The sequence below is a fragment of the Oryzias latipes genome, chromosome 16, assembly GCF_002234675.1.
Source record: "Oryzias latipes chromosome 16, ASM223467v1".
NCBI lineage: Eukaryota > Metazoa > Chordata > Actinopteri > Beloniformes > Adrianichthyidae > Oryzias > Oryzias latipes.
In genome coordinates this window covers 15,052,870-15,074,538 of record NC_019874.2, presented here as the reverse complement: position 1 = coordinate 15,074,538, position 21,669 = coordinate 15,052,870, and positions in this window count along the sequence as shown.

Sequence of the window (21,669 nt, the reverse complement as noted above, 5' to 3'; positions counted from 1 at the left end):
AGACCATTGCATAGATGGCCTTGATGTGTGGCCTTTCATTCATACACAGAAATTTGTGTCAGGACAGGTTGTACGGGTCATCTGTCAATTTAAGTCAAACAATTTTAGTCAGCAAGAATTGTGGCAATTTAAAAAAAAAGAAATAAATTGAAAAGTTTTGTTTAAAGAATTGTTTAAACCTTTGAGCACAAATGCATCTGAAGTTAGAAAAGTGCCCATGAAAATAAATCAATATAAAATTTATAGTGAAATAATAACAAGTTTCTATCATAAAGTGTGTATCTTTACTATAGGTCTGACAAACAGAATAGATCTGCACAATTACAACACAAACTACCTCTAAATTTCCTAAACGTGTTTTCTTACATAAATCTCATGAAAGAAGACAAGAATTTGTGTAATGTGGTTTCTTTTTTATCTAATATGCTGCTGCATGTAACAACAATAAAACCTGCTGAAGGTAAAAGCATGTGTGAACTTGCTTCTCTTTGCTTTTTTTGATGAAAATGAAACTGTAGCTGTGTTTAGTGTTAGCTTTCATTTTACTGACAGTGATCACCATAAGTTTTGTTTCCACTGAACTGCTGAACAAACTATTGTCTCTGTCAGCTGTCCATATATGTGTACAGTATATGGACAGTCTACAAATGTCTACAAAAACTGAATCCACTCACTGTTGGACAGAAAGACCCAGATCTTGATGTTTTTTCTGGTGTTGATTTGTAAATGTATTTATAAATTTATAAAAATAAAAAATTATATAAATTTATAAAACCTTAAAAGCATGTATTATTTTATGCTGTACAAGTGTTTTGGAATGAATTTACAGCAATAATACACAAAAGAATGATGGCTCACCAAAGTAAACTTAATGTATTTGGCAGAAGAAGCATTTTTGTCTTTTATGTTAAATTTCAGTGTCTTATTTTGCCCAAGAACTTTTCCTTTTTCCACAGTAAAAAACATACTTGTGAAAAAAATCCTATTTTCTCTTTAAATTTCAACATTCATTCATGACAATAAAACAATAATTCATAAATAAATCTTAAGTATCTTTAGATCTTTAAATCTTTAGTAACAAAATGGAATTTTTAGACCTCGGAGAGTTTTTTAAACATGATTGTCTCTAAACCAAAGTCCTGGTTTCTTAAACAGGGTTTTTTTATTTTTGTGGCTTTGCAGCTCCTTCTGGGTTTTACTCTGAGAGAAAGAGAAAGCATGAATGGATGAAGACTGCAGAATCCTGTTCGAACAGAACTGATACAAAGTCCAAAGTTGGTTAGAATCTAGACCAATAAGCAGGCTGTTTGATGGCAGATATGTCACACTAAAATTAAACTTATGAAAGCAAAATCAAAGATGAGGAGAAAGAGAGATGAGACACAACGTATGTGAAAACAATTGTGTTGGAAATGCAAAAAAAAAAATTGAAAGCAAAAAAAATTTTTTTGAAAGCAAATATTTTCTGTTTTAATTTTATTGTTAGAAAGTTTTCTTTGCAATGTCTTAGCATTTATATCACTTCATAAGATAGCAGCAATGCCATACATGAAGAGAATAGAAAACACTTCACATTAAAAAAATGAATCTGGTTAAGGATACAGAATTTAACTCCATGTGGGTTTTTCTGACAGAAACCAAAACATTATGTTATTAACTTTTATACAAATTGCTTTATTCAGATTAATCTAAATTACATTTTTCTAAAAATCAACTAAAATGTTAACAAGTTACATTAAACCTGTTTACAAGATTAAATGGGGGTGGAGAGGGGGCTGTGAGGCTCTGATCATCTTTAAACATAATTTATGTTTTTGTGTCTGTAGATTCTATCACAACCACAAATGGTATACAGTGCTTCACCTGTGATGGTTTGAATGGTTTGACATGCGACAAAACTTTAGCCTGTGAGGGGAACGAAGACTACTGCGTTACCGCAACAGGTCAGACATCTGTTCTTCCTCTATTCTTGACTATTTTGGAGGGAAATGATTTTAAATCTTCTGATAACCTTCTCTCTCAGTTTTTGAAGGAGAAAACACAACCACCGTAAAGGGATGCATCTCTGAGCTGCTATGTTCTGTCTCAAACAGCTTTCCTTCTCAATTTCCAGGAGGAAAGTTTAGCTGTTGCAAGGGTAACTAGTGCAACAGTGCTGTCACTGCACGTGCAGGTCTGCAGCTTGTAGTAGTGGCGTTTGTCTCTTTGGCATTGTTTTCTTAAGGGAGAATTCAAACAGTGAATTTTTTGGCACCTCTCTTTTTCATACACAAAGTCTATGAGGCCCTCACTCTTCTCCTCTTTCAACTTATCTTTTGAAGATTCAAAGTTTGGAAATGATAAAGGATTATTTTTGGAAAACTGACATGTTTTTTGGTGTTTGTTGCTTTTTTATTTCACCTTTCAGTTACAATTCTGAATACACTTTTCAAAACCATGTGTGAATTTAAATATGAAATAAAGTTTCCTCTCACCAAGAGGTAAACTAATATGAGTTTGTGTTTTTTGACTGAACTGTTGAATCGACTGTCTTGGATGTTTGTTGTTGAAATAATTGTACAGAAATTTTTTCGTATTTACTCTGAATTATTGAACTATTGTGTGACTATATGGTGAAGTGTGTGTGAAAACTGTTTTTCCAAGAACAGAAACAGAGGCCGTGACGTTTCACTTCTGTCTAGCGACAGCAGCTTCGAAATCTTTAAAAACAGTAAGTGTATCCTCAACCACAGTTGTGAGCGAGTTGTGTTTCAAACACAGCTGTATACACAACATTTCTGTTAATCCATTTTAATTGTCAAATTACATATTTCTAATTGAATTCTGCTACACATTTACTAAAGAGCTGTTTGAAAATGAAGCTTCAAAAACCATTTTCTTCATCATTTTAAAACAGATTTACAGACTAATAAATAGTCTAAATCAGAGTGTGAATGGTGAACAGGAGAGAATAAGGTAAACCCTTTAGTGTTTGGGTGACATGAGTGCCAAGCGTTGCAGAGACCCAGATCATTCATGTACTGCCTTACAGGGCTCCAGACTAACTTTTTTCACTAGGAGCACTGTGGCCCCCAACTGAAAATTTTAGGGGCACAACCAGAAAATTTAGGGGCGCATACCGTAAATCGACATGCTAACCAAATCTACTAATTTCCACTGTATTACTAATAAATACTTTAATAATAGATGCAAAAATTACAATGTGCTGTTTCAAATTCAGTGTCACATTTAAATCTGCACTTTTGAAGATGCAACAACAAGGTAAACTGACAAAAGCATCGCTGTCATGATAGTACAAATGAGTAAAGAAAACGGATGGAAATGTATGTTGGTGACACCAAATAAGTGCAGCCAAGATGCACAATAAGCGTGTTTGAGATCACCCAGGTGGACGCAACGCTGCACAGATCACCTGGGGCCTGTTTCAGAAAGGAGGTTCAACCAACTCTGAGGTTGAACTTGAACTCTGAGTTGGTCAATCGGGAGATTAACAACTCTGAGTTTTCTGTTTCAGAGAAGCTGATCGGAGTTAGGTTAATCAACTCTGAGTGGACTGATTCGGAGGTAAGCGTGCGCACCGCGACTATAAGAAGCCATTATCAATGGAGCGCAGATATCACGAGTCACCATGGCAACTGAGGAAAAAAAGAGGTCTGCATATTTTTCGCCGGCTGAACTTGACGTGCTGCTGCAGAGTTACAGTGAATATGAGCACATATTCCAGAAAAAAAGCAACACCGCTGCATCTGCAAAACAAAGACAGTTAGCGTGGGAAAACATAGCTGCTCAAGTTAATGCCTAAGTTTGCATTTAAATCATTGTTATAAAATATTGACTGATATAACTTTTTAAATAGCGTAAGGAGTGAAATAAAAAATGGGGATATTTAGGTGTACTTTTGAAGTGTCATTCCTGGTGTAAATGCATGAAATGCTGTATAGTGTACAGAACCAATCTGGGGGAAAAATGCATTTAACGTCGGTAATGTTTAGAGGACTTTTTTGTTAACCTCCCCCTCTTGCAAACGTTGGTCAGTTTAATATTAATACATGCAATTGTGTTTTTAAAAGTGAACTTTTGTCTACTGTTGAACCTTTCGCTGCGCGAAAACTTCTCCTTTCTTTTCTCTCGTCTTTCCGACCGTGGTCAGAAGCGCAGGGGAGATTTCCTTCAGGGCCGAAGGGAATTCTCCTTCGGGGTTCACTTCCCGTTGGAAGCCCTCAACCTCCAGAGCGGATTAAGAATGACTCCAAAACAGTTATTCTGGGAATGACACCTTCTCTTTATTTAACTAAGTGCTCCGTCCTCCGAACACACAATATATTCCACGCACACACCTCCGCTCCGTGCTCACACCCCCCCCATCTGCACCTGCACTCGCACCCCGCTCAGCACACACACACTGCAACACTACCCTTGTATTGATCAAGTTGTATAGGTTTATATGGGATTAAGAAAGTAAGCAGTACTAGCAAATTGTGTTTCCAAAAATTAATAGTTACATTAATCTAATTCAATGTCCCTGATTTCATTTTCATGTAGATGCAATCCTGCAGGAATTAAAAGAACATGGGAGCAGCTAAAAATGAAGTATAAAAACAGAATTCAATCAGGTCAAATATGAGCATGTCATGGATGTAGGCTTTGTTGACAATATTTGACATATGAAACATCTACATAGCAAGACCTAATGTTGTTTTCATTGTATATGTGTAATTGACTGCAACGACAAACGGTAACGCTCAAACAAAAATGTATGGAGCGAGGACAAAATATTGAGTCTTCTCAAAATCCTCGTACGAGGTAAATATAATTCTCTACGAATTAATGCAGCCTCCTCGTCTATTGGGTCCTCCAAAAAAGAACAAGCCATTCTTGTCACTTAGACCGTCTCTGTGTGACGGAAATGTGGGCAATGAAGGTTAAAGCGAAAAATACCGCTTCGTCTTTAAAAAGGGGAGGGGACCGGCAGAAACCTTAAGTTTGGAGAATAAAACCTGCTCCCGACCAGGTTAGGTTCACAGCGTAAGTAACCATGGACACTGACTCCGAGTATAAGTTACCTCTCTTTCAGAAACGGGTTTGACTTACTCTGATTACTCTGGTTTAACAAACCTCCCATTCTGAAACAGAAAACCCAGGGTTTCCCTGATTTTCAGGGTAAACGCACTCAGAGTTTACACTTAACCTCCTTTCTGAAACAGGCCCCTGGTGTGTGACGTATATTTTTGTTTTTGCTCCAACATCTGCTGTCAATCAAAACAAAAATATCACGAGAAAGGGGTGGGAGCAAGGCCCCAACCTGAGCGAACGAAGCTGGAAATTTAGTACTGAACTGACTGAAAGCTGCCATGATGACTACAAAACAATGCATTATGGGACATGTGTCCTGATGGTTTTTGTGGTTCAGTGATCAATCAAAATAATTTAAAATACCAATTGATTAAAAAAAGGCTACATCCATTACAAAACATTCAAATAGGTATAAAATATATAATAACACAGATCATACTGAGGGGGAGAGAAATATTAAAACTAAATTGAATGGTAAGGACAACTCCGATTTCCTGTTGTCCTTCATTCGCCCCCCCCCCCCCCCCCCCCCCCCCCCCCTGCCTGGTCACCCCAACGATCCAGGCGGGGCGCTGGATCATCTTAAACACGTCTATCGTTTCATTTTCCACATGTGTTTTCATTGTGTCTAAGACTAAATCTTGTCACTCGCACATATTTAAAGTTCAAGCCCCGTTAGCTGTCACGCATGTAGGTGTGGAACATTTATTCTCCTCAGCTGACCCTAACAGCCGTGAATAAACCGTTTGTGGTCGGGGGTGACACGCCGCCGCGCGCTTAACCAAAACCCTAAACCTTCCTCCGGGTCTGTGCGGCCCAGAGAAAAGTTCAGCACGGACTGCATGTATTTAGAAAATTACGAGCGAATAAATACGTTCTAAAAAGTAAAGTAAGGAACTCCTTCATGTGGTCCGGGGAGGGAGGGGGCGGTCAGGTTTCCTGCTTTCATACCCTGTCATTGTCACGCCCCCAAGAGTCATATACCCCACTGTGATTGGTTGGTCAGCTCCGCGCACGACAATGAAAAAGTGTCTTTCATACAAACTGGCGGGCCGCATTAAAATTGAACTTTCATATTAAGGCGGGGGCCGCAAAATATCATCTTGGGGGCCGCGGGTTTGAGACCCCTGCTGTAGACTCTGGCCCTGGGACACTAGCCACAGGTCGGAAAAACGAATCAATAGTTCGCTTACTCATAGCTCAGACGCACATATCAGGTTGTGAAGATATTTGTCTCCGTTTCCTTCCCACAGATGTTTACGCGCGCTCGAATATCTTTAGGCCCCTCCCTCTCCACGCATTTTAGCCACTCACAGTGGCTTTCCCTATTCTTCTCACACGCAGTGGCCGCCTCACAGACGGGCATCACGCGAGTGTGATCTCGCGTTTCATGAATATGTGCGCGAGTGTGTGTGTCTGCCTGCATGCGTGTGGGCTCGCGTCTCATTGATTATTTCATTGATCATTGACGTGCCCCTTCTACGTTTGATGTATTAAAAATATGAAGGGTGGGGGAAGCAAATTTACTGGTAGCACATGTGCGACTGGATGTAAAATTTAGTCGCACACTCTCAAATTTTGGTCGCAAAATGCGACCATTTAGTCGCAGTCTGGAGCCCTGCCTTAGAATACTTGGAGGCCGCCATGTGTGTTGGAGTCTGTCAAGTTCAGGATTCAGAATCAGATTAATTCTATAAGAATTGTGGAGTCAGAGTGGAGTCAGAGTGAACCGAGAGTGAGGTGAAGAATCTGTGAAAGAGGGAATAGTCGTCAACATTCAGGCCATAGACCCTATATAAAAAAGTCGTTATTCTGAAATGATGTGTTAAAAATTACAAATTGGCCCTCTGGGTCAGTAACTGTGTCCTTATTAGTAAATTCAATGTTTTTATTAATTAAAACAGCAACTCCTCTTTGTTTGGAGTTTTAACCAGCAGAATACATGAATGGAAATTGTGAGCAGCACAGGAGATGATCATCTGATTTAAATAAGTGGGTCTCCTGCAGTAAAGCTATATCTGCTTTAAGATCATTCAGTTTAACACTTTCAGCTTTATTGGCCCAGAGCTAAGTCCACGCACATTCCAGCTAACAATGTTATGATTGGTCATAACTACTCTAACTGGGAGAGTGTAAGGCTAAATAATGCGTGTATGCCAGTGGGTTTGTGTGTGTGGACGTTTCCTGGGTGTGTGAGCTGCATGTTGCGTGCGTCCTATATGAGCATAATTAAAAATAAAAGTCAATACCAGAAATGCTTTTTGACTTTCAGAATGAATCTGCATTTGTTGACTAAAAATGAAAAAAGAAAAAGCAATCTGCCAAACCATTTTTTCTTTTTCTTCTTCAACACCGCTTATTCTGTCACTTAATTAAAATGGTGAAGAACATGGTATTTGACATTTCATTGTCAAAAAGGTCTCTGCTAAATGTGTATCAAAATTCAATTAGAAATATCTAATTTGATCATTAAAATGGATTAAGAGAAATGCTTTTTCATTTTCACAATGTAACTGCATCAAATGACTCAAAAATAAAATTAAATGGCAGTCTTGTCGTGTTATTTAAATTGAGGGAAACAAATAAGGGTCCAACTGTTTGCTTTTTAGGGCGCTTTATTCGAACATTCCTTAGACAGTCTTCAACATATGTCTCTGAGTATAGCCACGCTTTCAGCTGCTCTCACACAGCTGTGACGTCATATCCATGCGACCCTGCAGTTTTTAACAGATTTCTATTTAAACAATGGAATAACACCACAGGTCCTTTAAAATGGTTTTTCATTTTCTTATTTAACATCACTCATTCTGTGACATCATTAAGGTGAAAATGCATTGTATTGCTATGGTGTATTTACAAGTTATATTCTCATTTTCAGTCATTGTTGGAGATGTGGCATTGCAAACTCTGCTCAACTATCCTTTCAAATAGGTCCAAGATTTTGCAACAAGGGTTTATTTAATTACCACCTTTGCACCAGAAAATGTTTATTTTATTTATTTTTTTCATGTTTCCTTTTCCTTTGGAATGCTGAATGTAGAGGTAGTGGAGGAATTCGGATTCTGCTTTTCTGTCCAGACATTAATCTGGGGTTCAACCAGGTTTGAGTCCTGTATATACTCTGACCCTGAGAAATTGTCACAGTTTAGGCATAGGTCTCAGGGCTTCAATGGCATTAGTTAAGGGCTGAACATCCTTTTGACCAAATGTATGTTTAGGGAGTTTAACTTCCTGAATTTAACTACTCTATTTTTTTATTTTTTTGCCACTAAAACATGAAAGTGTAAATCTGATGGAAATTCCAATAAATGTACATTTATGAAAACGATTTGAACTTTGAAAGTCCTGTTAACCTTTGTTTAGCCAAAAAGCAACCTTTGTTGGTTATCAGATCATTATTGACAGCAAATTTTTCTATCTCTCTCTTTTTCTTCCATTTTAAACTTCTACCTGAAACCTTAATATCATGCAACCTTGCAAAATGTGTTTTTTATCACATCTTAAAGTTCCTTTCAGTTCAGCTTCGGATCTATTTTCAAACTATTCCCATTGTTCCTTTAATTATAATGATGCAGTTTTTAGGCAAAATCCAAAAAACTTGTGTTGTTTTCTAGGACAGGGTTTCTGCAGAGCAGAATGACTTCATAAGAAATTTATCCCTGTTTTTGGGCTGGTCTTTTAGTGCAGAAGTAAGCTTTCACTTATTTCCCATAGTCTCTTTGTTTACACTCTCTTATGCTAGTTTACAGCCCTCCACAACCCCAAGCCAACATTAACAGTGCATCAAAAATGGTGAGCAATACCAAAGCTATATAGTCTTTCAGTTTTGATGAAGATGAATTTTTTCCTATTCTATTCAATTTTCTTCATTTCAAACACAAATGAAAATAAACAAAAGTTTAAAATAAACAGATGAAACAAGACAGTGTGCTTCAAAAGGAGTGGGCTGAAGAGAAATCTGAACCCACCCCTTTTTAACAACACCTGTTGATCTGCATATTTCTGTTGACAGTTTTGTTCAAAACATTCTCATTACATTATGTATATAGCTCCTATGCAGAATTGACATTTTTGTTTTTATGGATCATTTCTTGCATTGTACAAATCCATTCGTGACATCTTTTAGGTTTTTATTAATCCAATTTCACAAGCACACTTTCTTTTTTGCAGTACGAATGCACTGTTTTTGAAGTTCAGCTGATGTCTTAAATTGATTCCAGCTCAGATGAGGAAAACAAAGACATGCACATAGGGCGGTCGACCCATGATCTTAAGTTTTGGGTTCGACTCTTGCCTTGCACACCCATGGGTCGATGCGTCCTTGGGCAAGACACTGAACCCCACCTTGACTCTGGTGGTAGGCGGGTGCCTGTGCTTAGCAGCGGAGCCGCCACCAGTGTGTAAATGTGTGTGTGACTGGGTAAATGGGTCTGTGACTTTAAAGTGCTTTTGACCTTGAAGGAAGAAAAGCGCTATATAAGTATATGCCATTTACCATTTACAAGCGAGAAGGTACCACCATCAAAATAAGGACTATGTATGAAAACTACCGTTAAAGTCTAATGTTTAAAGGGGACACCAAATTATACTTGATGAGAGTAGCAATGGTTGGCCCTCACACATTTTCACCTCACCAAAATCTGCCTTCTTTGCAAAAAGTTTGGACAACCCTGGTTTGCAAAGAACTTTATAAATGAATATTACATATCTAGTTCTTTCCAAAATTTGCAAAATTCACTAAATCCTAACTCATAACTACTGAAACGTTTTTAGAAAAAAGAAAAAGAATACAATTATTTTCTGGGAAACTGAAAAACATTACTGGAGTAATGTTTCTACAATTTTTTTATATTGTATGTCAGCTATGTGTAATGGTCAAACTCTCCAAGAAGTACAGTCTTCTTTCTCTTTTGGCTTTTTCCCGTCAGGGGTTGCCACAGTGAATGGGTCGCATGGTATACTTGGCAATGTTTTATGCTGGATGCCCTTCCTGACGCAACCCTCTCAAAGCAACCTGGCTTGGGACAGGCACAGAGGTAGAGAAGGGAATAGGGAGCAGCCCGGATTCGAACCCTGGTTTCATGGACGGAAGGCGCTGCAAACCAGCATGAGCTAAACTGGCTCCCTCTCCAAGAAGTACAGTAAAAAGATAAAACAAGATTACCTTTGATATATTTAACACGGGATTTCTCTTTGCTTTTTAATTTATTTTGATTTTTAGAATATGTAAAACCCCCAGATGCTCCTTACAAGATGCATGGATTTGACAGTCGGTTTCTGTTTTTCATTACAAAAACATGATGATTTTGGTGTTTTAGCTAGACTAATACTGTGACAAACTTACTTTTACTGTCTCCCTTTCTCCAGCGGCTCACCGATTAGCTGCTGATGTCCCTTTCACACTCAGCGCCCTGACTCGCTCCTGTGTTGTGATCCCATGCACCTTCTGGGAAAGTGAACAGGTACCCATGACACGTGGCATCTGGGCAAAAAGAGATGGAGGCATTGTCTTCCACAATGGTCGAACCCAATTCATGCACCACTTTAGGGACCGAACCAAAATTGTTGGGGATCTGAGCGAAAGAAACTGCTCTTTAGAGATCGACGACATCAAACCCTTTGACAATAGACCTTTCTGTTTTCATGCAGAGAGAGGGAATGAGAAGTACACGTTCAACAACAGCTGTGTATTTATTGTCATGAAAGGTTTGGGGTGTATTCTCATTTTTGGATTATTTGACATTCAGTTAACAGTTCAAATAATTTCACCTAGTGTTCTCCGTCTGCACACTGAGCTACAGCAAAACACTTTGTTTACGTCCACAGCTTCCCCAGAAAAAACAGAGATTGACGGAGTTCCAGCTGAAGTGGATGCTGGTTCAGCTTTGACTGTCTCATGCTCTGTTACACACACATGTCCATCAGATTCTCCAGAGTTTTCATGGAGCGTCCCCCACATCTCTAGTGCAGTCTCAGATTCCTTGATTTCAGGAGGCATCTGGCAAAGAACGTCTATCATCAACTTCATAGTTACCCCAGGGGATGGGGTGAAAAATCTAACCTGCACTGCCTCCTTCTGGCGAGAAAAGAAAGGAGTCACCACCGCTGCTTTAATTGTGCTATCCTAGGCACTTTAACATTGGGAGTTGGGTCATCTAGACCCACTAGACAGTGCGCTGAACCTTTTTTCTTCAATGATTTGTGATCTTCACTGGTGTCCATGGATTAAATGAAATCTTTCCACCTTTATCCACATTTGTCATTGTAGGGAGAACATGTCAATGTTAGGGTGGGGTCATCTAAGATAGCATAAGGGTTAACTGTTACAGGTTTGGGAAGCTAAATATGTGGTTTTGTGCCGTTTAATCAAATTAATAGTTTAACTTGTTTCTTCCTTTTCTTTTTTATGAATCTTCTACATCAGGAACTCTTAAGTACAAAATGAGAACCTATGCATCAGCGGTCATTCCAGTGACACAGTTACTGCTCATACTTGTTGCAGTGTTGGGGTTGTTTATCTACAGGAAAAGGAACCAATTGTTCATGAAATTAGGCTTTACATATGAGGTTGTTTGATGAACTTCAGTGGTTTAGCAGCTGAAAGTAGATTATGTTGACAACGCTATTTTTCTGATCAACAGAAAGGAGGCTGAAAACCAATCGAGACCACCACCTTTTTTTTCTGTACTTAAGCCACACTTCATAAGGCAGAAGGGGCGACCATAGTGCAGCGGTATGGCAGTTGACCCATGATCGTAAAATTGCAAGGGTGTGTGTGTCTATCCTTTACAGAGGCCTACTCTACTACACCGTCTAACTTCACCTACTGCAGGGGATGATTTCGGCCTCCTTCTTTCCTCTAATCTGTTCCAATGACAGCTGAATTCCCGGAGAGGAATCCATTTGTCAGCTTGCCCCCTGCTGTTGGACTTGGCGTTTGAAGATGTGGAAGCGGCCTGGTATTATCTCTTGCGTGTGGTCTTTGTTTTCGTTTATGTTTTTGTGTCTTGGTAATGTCCCTCTGGGGGGTATTCCAGGAAGCATGTTTAAACTACCCTGAGTTTAACCCTGAACTCTGGCTGAAATCCGCCTGAACTTGCTTACTCTGGGTATGTCGGTTCCAAAAGACCGGATATGAGTTGGCGTAATTACGCTCGACTTGGTAACCCTGGCTTAATGAACGTGCACAGGAGGTAGATAAAGACATTCTAAATGGATCGCCGATGTCCAGAGTCACAATGGAAACGCATGGTGAAAAGAAGAGAGCGCTACACTTCAGTGAGACGGAGTCTGAGATTAATGACGGCAAATGAAGATTATACGACCATCAAAAAGTAACACGGCTGCATCAGCAAAAGAAAGAGTTTCTGCTTGTAGTAGAAGAGCAGACAACGGGCCACCCCCGTTCGAGTACAGCGCCACGAAGGGAACATGCTAACTAGTGGATCTGCTATGTGTGACCCGGCACCATTGACCGTTGGGCCACCCCCGTTCGAGTACAGCGCCACGAAGGGAACATGCTAACTAGTGGATCTGCTATGTGTGACTCGGCACCATTGACCGTTGGGCCGCCCCTGTTTGAGTACAGCGCCACGAAGGGAACATGCTATCTAGTGAATCTGCTATGTGTGACCCGGCACCATTGACCTTTGGGCCGCCCCCGTTCAAGTACAGCGCCACGAAGGGGACATGCTATCTAGTGGATCTGCTATGTTTGACCCGGCACCATTGACCGTAGGGCCGCTCCCGTTCATGGAAACCACTAGAGGAACATACTATCTGAAAGAGAGAGGGAAAGAAATAAAAGGGGAGCCAACATAAGAATTACTCATACCTGATCTTAGAATGTAAAGCCCACGTCCGCAAAACGCTGTGCGGAACTATAATTTAAACAGCCAAAAAACAACCTGTATGAGACACTGTCTTAACATCCAATCCAATGCTTCCAATGCCGTATTACGACATGCTTAAGTAACATCCATTATTCAAACTTCCAATAAACTAAGAACAAGTTTGACGGCCATAAACTTCTTCCATTTTGGCAACAATTTATACGAGCTTAAGTAACATCCATTATTTCGAAGCTTCCAACGACAGTACTACGAACGAGCTTAATGGCCATAATTTCTCCATATGGCATACCAATTATACACGCTCAAGGAACATACATTTAATTGAGGTTCCATTTAAATATTAAGATCGAGCTCAACGGCCATAATTACTGTGCTTCATTGTCACACTATAAACATAAATGAGCTTAAGAACCAAATTCGAGCTCCAGCGCATACTATGATACAACTTAGAACATTCTAAATTTTGAGGCTTCCACCTGGCAATAATTTTCTTTTAACATCTATAATTGAAGAATTTACATTCATTCTGCTGTTGACATTGATTGATTGATTGATTCAGTCAGAAGTGTCATTGGAATGCAGACGAAGTCCACCGCCCCTTCACTTTCAGTGCAGCAATAGGTACGTCAAGCAGTCATCATTGCAGCAAGGAATGCAGGGGTGACATCATTTGCTGAAAACGGAGAAACTGATCGGAGCGTAGGGGTTGGCAGGCTCAGGATGCGATGCATAAATAAAGACAAAGCAGTATTAGTCTTGACAAGAATATATAAATAACCCAGAAACTGATCAGTTTCAAAATGCTTGAGATAAATGAAATAACAGTGCTTTTAAAGAACAAATCTGAGAAAGTGAAATTTAGTAGATAGTTAAGGTAAAGACCCTTTGTGGATTTATCGCACCATAGAAACCACCATAATCACAAATTCCAACAGTGAAATGATAGTGAAGTATATAACCTGCACAAAATCTTAACACCAATTTGTATATACTCCAATGATAAGAAAAGTAACCTTTGACAGTTTCAGAGGGACGCACCTTCAGAAGGTAATCGAGGAGCAGGCGATGGGAAGAGTAACCAAGGAGATTTTTAGATGAGGAAGGTCAACATCCCACGTAGCAAAGGATTGCAGCTCGGCTGGATTTGATGCTTTGTATTTGATATTAGTGGTTCTCAAATTGGTTAATTAGCCAATCACACATTTTAATTAGCCAAGGGCGTCTGGATACTGCAAAAGAGAACTAGAGAGCCATGAGGGATCATAGGTTTTGATAGTATTTTTGCTAGACTGAACCTTAAGCATTTAGAGGCGGATTATAACAAGCCTCTAAATGGGGAAGCATCTAGCAGAGTGTCATCTGCTTAAGCAAGGCAGATAGAAGACTGGCTTGTGGACACAAGATTTAACTCTTGAACTAAGCTTGAGAGTGCAAGTGATATATTTCCTACGGTCAGGATAGAAATTGCTCATGGTGTTATTTAAACATTAACCAAGTCAACCGATGACACAATACTATCATCTCACTATTGAAACAGCCTTAATATAATCTCCAAGGCTGAAATCTCTCATAACCGCACGACCCCTTAAAAACCATCAGAGCTGTGGATTCTGGCGGCCGGACAAACACAAACAACTCTTCTTAAATCTTTTCCCCCAAAACCAGAGGGCGCAGCCTCAGAAGAACAAGTGGAGGGAGCCCGAAGACACGACAGTCATTACCATAACAAAACCACTCCAAGCATAGAGAGGGAAAGATCAAACGCAAAACACAAAAATCCAGAACAGGAACACGGGGCCCAGGATCGAACTACCCAGAACAAGAACACAAGATGAACGGATGACCATAGGACCAAAGCCACAGCAAATGTCGGGTGGCCCAATCATTGACAAATCATATTCAACCAAAGAATGAATAGACACGCTGCACAAAAGCTAGAGATGACATAATGGGGAGAGGCAAGCATAAATGAACCATCCAGATCCATAGAAGAAAAATAAATCCGGACGGGTGGAGGACCATACATTATAGACAACGTGGAAAGCCAGATTCGAAAATAAAGTTTTTGCCACAGAGATTCAAAAGACCAGGGATACAGAGGAAATTTGACCACCGAGAAATCATCAATAACTCGCAAAATTAAGGGGAACCCATCGCCTACAAATATCCAGTACAGGGCTTCTGATAATAAAGTCGATATTATGAGGACTGCCACGACAGCTGAAAGGTAAACCGACAAACACTTCGAGCGCCAACTGAATGCCAAGAGACGCCACTGAGAGGCATAGAGGCAGAACAGTGAGAACATCAGCGATAACAGTCATCCTCAGCCTTATATCGCGTTCGGAGGAAAATCGTGGAGACAGCATGGGCAGCTGAAGAAAATATATACTAATCTTGAAGGCGCATGATGAACTAGGCCACTGATGCCCAGAAAGATGAACTGCGAGGCGCTAACAGGTCCAGATCAAGTCACGTCAACCTGAACATTTCCTAGGGGCCACCCTCAGTGGCTGCTTTGAAAACGAAGCCCCGGAAGAATCCATCACATAGCCCCCACAAACCTCCAAACCAAACCAGAGAGAGAATAACAAATTAACTGTCCAGCCGAGAAAACGAGGCCGCGACGAGACTGACACACTCACTAATGCGGCCGACGCAAGTCCCCGAAGCCAGGGCAGGACCCACTGTGGTACACAGAGCGGTGAAAGACAGGTGGAGCAGAACCAGATGCAGAACGTACGGGGGCAACGAACAAGGATCGCAGAGTGAATCAAAATGAGCCATAGACGCTGCATTAAAGAGACCAATCACAGGGAAATTGTCCACAGAGGAGAGACGGGTCCAAGAGAGACTAATTCACATGCTGACTAACCAGCAGCTACAACAATGAAGAAAATAAACAGAAGAACCGCCATAATAATAAAGCCAGCATCGAATTAAAGATAGTCAATATTCACATTCAGCTCCCAAAGAACAAAACAGCAACAGAGAAAATGCTAAAAGCCACAACAAATTCAGCCAGCATGAGAAACCTGTCCAGACGAGGACTGCCAGCCTTCACAACCACAGAAAAGACCCCACAACCCCTGAATCAATAACCAGACAACGCAGAACTACAGCAGAAAATGAATCAGAAGTGCACCATGAAGTGGACCATGAGTCCAAAAACTACAATTTCCAGGGTCCTTAGGGGCGTGACGTCACCGATTACCGAGTAAACAGGAAGCAAGAAGCCTTAGAAAAACAACACGGGAAAAGAACCGCATGCCGCTCACCGTAGAAATTCTGCTGACCACGGCAGACGAGAAGACCCGAAGAGCTCCTTATCGGGCGCCACGGACAACCCGAACGCCGCGGAAAGCACATCCCCTGCAGATGCTTGCGACCACGGTGACACGAACGCGCTGGGCGCCGTCATCCGCCTGCTGAATCCCTGCAAAAGGAGAGCAGACGCGGCGAAACGAAAACCCCACATCAGAAAAAAGGGGATCATCCATCCGAAGGACAGGGGGGAAACAGCAAGACGCCGAGAGAGAAGGAGACCCACGGGCACGGAGAACGGCGAAGAATGAGCGCTGAAGGTAAGAAAGAGAATGAACAACTGCGCACCTGGGCTTAAATAGGAGCAGGTGAGTTATTTGACTGAACTGCCTTAGGGTAGTAACCTGTACAACACTGCCGAGTGCCTGCCTGAAAATACGACAAGTCGTCATTTCGCACGTTGTCACCAAACTTAAAGAAATATTATTTTTTCTCTCCCATCCATCACTCCTATTCCAGAATAGGTTTTTTCTTGGTGGACTATGCATATTTATCAAAAATCAGCAATTGTGACTACGAGGCGATCATAATATCTGATCACAGCCCAGTAACTCTTTAAATAGCAATAGATCAGAACCCAATAAACAAGAAGTGGAGATTTAATAATACACTTTTGGGAGACTGCAAAATTGTAGAAGATATTAAAAAATAAATGAAGATATTTTTTTATATAAACGACAAACCGGAAATCAAAAGATCTGTTCTATGGGAAACACTAAAAGTGTACATTCGAGGGCAAATTATTTCATTAAGTAGTCATGTGAACAAACAACAAAAGAAAAAGAATTAAAACTAACCGAAGATGTAATCACAATTGACAGACAATATGCCATATCTCCTACACCTGATATTTACAACAAAAGGCTGTCTGTAAAGTAATTAACGATGTGTTTAAGCGTTTTTACTCCAAACTTTACTCCTCAGAATCTAAAAAAGACCCAATCGTAACAGACAATTTTTTTGCAAATATTCATATGCCCACAATCAGCTTAGAAAATAAAAAGTTGTTAGACGAACAAATTACAAAAGAAGAAATAAAATTTGCAATTCACAGTATGCAAAGTTCCAAATGCCCAGGTCCTGATGGGTATACAGTAAACCCTTGTTTTTCGCGGGGTTACGTTCCAAAAAGAACCCGTGATAGGCAAAATCCGTGAAGTAGAAACCTTAATTTTTTTTACAATTATTATACAATTAAATACTCTTTTATACATTGACCATTTTACAGGCTCAAGCATTTGTTTAACAAATAAAAGTACTTTAGAAATGTTTTTTCAACAAATAACTTCTGTACTGTACTGTCAAATAATAATTTTAATCATCAATGTGAACAGAAGGCTTCAAATTGCGGAGATTAGCCCCGCCCACCGCGACCCGAGTAATTGGATTAAACAGGAGAAAATTTAAAATGATTATGAAAAAAATACAAAGTACAGTCGGACAAATAGTGACTCGGGTGTATTTCACTGCTTTTCAGACTGAACCGCTGCATCCTGACTCCGCTCTGCAGTGTTTTCTTCCTTTGAAGCCCGCGGTGCAGGTGTGTTGAGTAAGGCTGCAGCCAGGGGTAGTTGGGTGTGTTTGTTATGGAGAAGAACATAGTGATAGGCAGTTGTTGTCGCTCTTTTTTCTATGGGGTTTAGAGAAACTCGAAATTGCAAGATGATTTGCACGTACGTAATGTAAATTTGGCAAGCTGTTTTACGTACGTGAACATATTAAACTGCAACGTTATTGACGCACAGGTAGAGAAGAAGCGGAGTGACTTTTTAGCCAATCAGAATGTAGAACACAATGCACGATGCAAATCCGTGAAGTAGCGAAACCGTGAAAAGTAAACCGCGTTATAGCGAGGGATCACTGTAGTGCAGAGTTTTATAAAATGTTCAAGGATCAGCTTGCCCCACTGTTGCTGCCAGGTCTATAAAGAAGCAAAGACCCGACCGAACCGGGATCTTACAGACCAATTAGCCTTTTAAATATAGACAATAAAATACTAGCTAAAATATTAGCTAGGCGCTTACAAACCATTCTTCCAACTGTTGTGTCTCCAGACCAAACAGGATTTATTTAAGGTAGACAAATGTTTTTTAACATCAAAAGGTTGTTTAATATTATTTACACCCGTAACCCTAAAAATGAAGGGCTGGAGGTGTTACTCTCATTGGATGCAGAAAAGGCGTTTGACAGGGTTGAATGGGATTTTCTCTTTTCAACCCTGTCTAGGTTTGGCTTTGGACCTAATTATATCTCTTTAATAAAGTTACTTTATGCCGATCCCAAGGCATCAGTACAAACAAACATTTGCTCAAGTCCTTTTTGTCTACAACGTTTAACTAGACAGGGCTGCCCCTACGGTGGCCCTGAAGTGCAAACCATTCAACAAATCACTCGATACAAAAACATTTTTATCTATTTAAAAAGCAGTATTACATTTTAGAAAAACAAAACAAAATTTCAGAAACCAAAACATAAAAAAGAAAAAAGAAAAAAAAGAAAAAAAAATTCAGAAAACAAAATTCATTTCCAGAAAAAAAAGAAATATTAAAAAATGAAAACATTTCAGAAAAAAAAAAGAAATACTAAAAAATGAAAAACATTTCAGAACACAGAATTAATTTCCAGAAAACAAAACGAAATCTTCAAAAATGAAAAACATTTCCAAATCGGAAGAGGCAGGTACTATGGGACAACGCTGATTGGATGATGATGTTTGTCAATCATTTGAACTGAAAAGTATTTTAAATGAAGCGATGCCGGATTTTATCGTCCAAACAACAATGTACCATAATAATCCACGTATTTCCCATTTACATATTAAATCAAAAATGCAGCAAACAGATAATGAAGGTTTAAATTATTTTTTTAACATTTCGTATGAAGCAGAACGGTCACCCGGAAGTAGTTTGTGTGGATGACGTCCGTTCCGCAGGTAAACAATATAAGGGAAGGACGATAAAACGTTAACTTAAACGTTAATCTTTGAATATTTAGCGGATGTGATGACAGAACGCACGCAGAAATATCAACACCAACCAGGTTTACAAATGTTTCGAAATTTCTGTGGGAGGATTCTGTCTGAAGCAGCAGTTGCGAAGAAACGGGTGTTAAAGACGGCGCACATCAGGAAATGCAGTCCCGCCATCCACAGATAAGGTATGGAGGCACATTTGTTTGATCTAATAAATGTAGCGTTAAACGTGATTTCTAGGTGGGTGTTTACAGACAGATCCAAGATCCTTCAGTCATACGTTAATGACAGGTTACCTCATCAGCTGGAGAGGGGGGGTCACGTGGGCAGGATTCTCAGACAGGTGTACCAGCCGCATAAATCAGCAAAGCTGTCAGGTAAACTGCAGCAGTTTGTGTCTCAGAATAACATTTATGAATGCTTCTTATTCACACTATTAAGATCTGTGACTTTAGAGTGTGTCAGTGCACAGAAACATGACAGTAAATGACTGGATGTGCACATCATCAGACATGTAAAGGTGTGTAACTAACGCTGGCAAAGTCCGTAAAGTAAAAAAAATCTTTAAAAAAACATTTTAGTCTTTCAGGCAGAGGAGGAATACCAAATTGTTTTAGAATGTATTTTTATAAGACTGAAATAATGTATTTTATTCTGAGTTTGGTGTTTTGACCCCTCCCTAATGAATTTCTGGTTTAACCCATTTTCTCCTCATTTTGATGAACTCAACTTTTTCCTGAATGAAAGATTAATGGCGGCTGATGTTTTTCAGGGATTTTTAATTTATTAATTTATTTCCTTCAGGGATTTCAATGGAGCTGGAGTCCAGGGCAGAGGAAGCTGCAAGCATGTACGAGCAGGAACTGGCATCTCTTACCTGTGCATCTTCCTCTGGATGTGATGCTGAGCAGCAATGTGGACAAACCTTTCCTGACATGACTCTTTTTGATATAGTTGTTAAGCACAAACAGACTTTTCCCAGATGCATTTTATCCTCTAATAAATGTGACTGACAGGCACGCTGAGTAAATGCTGAATGTAAACCGTAACATTTGATTGACTGCATGAAGAAGCCCATAAAGGAAAATCCACAACTGTTTCTTTGTTTCTGTTACTGAATAACGTATTCATGTTAAGTTTTCAATAAATATACTGCATTGCTATGAAACAAATTTGTTTATTTTCATATCCATTATTACAATCCTCACGTCAGCATTCAGTTTTTTCATTGACAAAGAAACATTTCTAAACAACAGCTTTGAAAATCAAACATCAACTTTGTTAATAAAGCTTTAAAACACAAATGGTAAACATGGAAAAACTCCTAAATGAAGCAAGCCTAATATGAACATTTTAAACTGGAGTTTTGCTTAAAGGAACATTAAGTTGTTTGGAGTTGTACAAGTGTTTGATGCGATTCCTCATAGATGTGATTTCCAGATCATCAGCCCGACGCTAAAGCCAGGAATTGTGCTTTGTTTTTCACTCCCCACTGCATCATTTATGACTAATCAGGCTTATGCAGCAGGTTAAAGACTTTTTTTAAAGGACCTGCAATTAAAAAAAAAAAAAATAGATATTAAGGTTAAATATTTATTGATTACATTGCACATAAATCATGGTGACTTGCCTGTACACTGCACAATGATATGAATGACTTTAGTCTTTTTGAATTCCCATGTAGAGCTGCCATCTGTTCTTCTGCAGCACAAACCTTTCTGGAACTTCGCTTTGAGAAACTTCACCTGCAGAAATATCACATGTTAATTCAATTAAGTATTTTATAAACTTTTAAAGTTTATTTTTAAGTGTCAGTATATGTATATGCATGGTTCAAAAATATACAATGCACTTTAATATTATTTCCCATAAGAACTTGTTTACTGATTTCAGTCTTAAAGTAGATTTTTAGCAACACTGATGCCATATAATTACTGTAATTACTGTATAGAGCAGAATCAGGCTGGCTCGGAGCTTTTTCTCTCATGTTGTCACCGAAAACGGGAACGGCTATCATGTGAAGACGGTTCGTCTCATCGGGTTCCTTTTGCGCATGCGCAAGATAAAAAGAAATTATCTTTTCAAAGCAGCACTTTAATTAACATCCTAAAATTAACATCCTTAGAGACATGTGACTGACAAAAGAAAAGATCACAGACTTGATTCTTACCTGAAGATGATTGACAGCGTGAACCTCGCAGCCGTAGACATTAGCGCACAGCGTTCAAAGTAAAAGTGCTCACAAACTACTTCCGGGTGATCGTGTGTCAGGCGAAATGTTAAAAAAATAATTTAAAAGTTCATTAACAGTTTGCTGCAATTTTTATTTGATATATAAATGGGAAATACGTGTATTATTATAGTACATTGTTGTTCGGACGATAAAATCCGGCATTGCTTCATTTAAAATACTTTTCAGTTCAAATGATTGACAAAAATCATCATCCA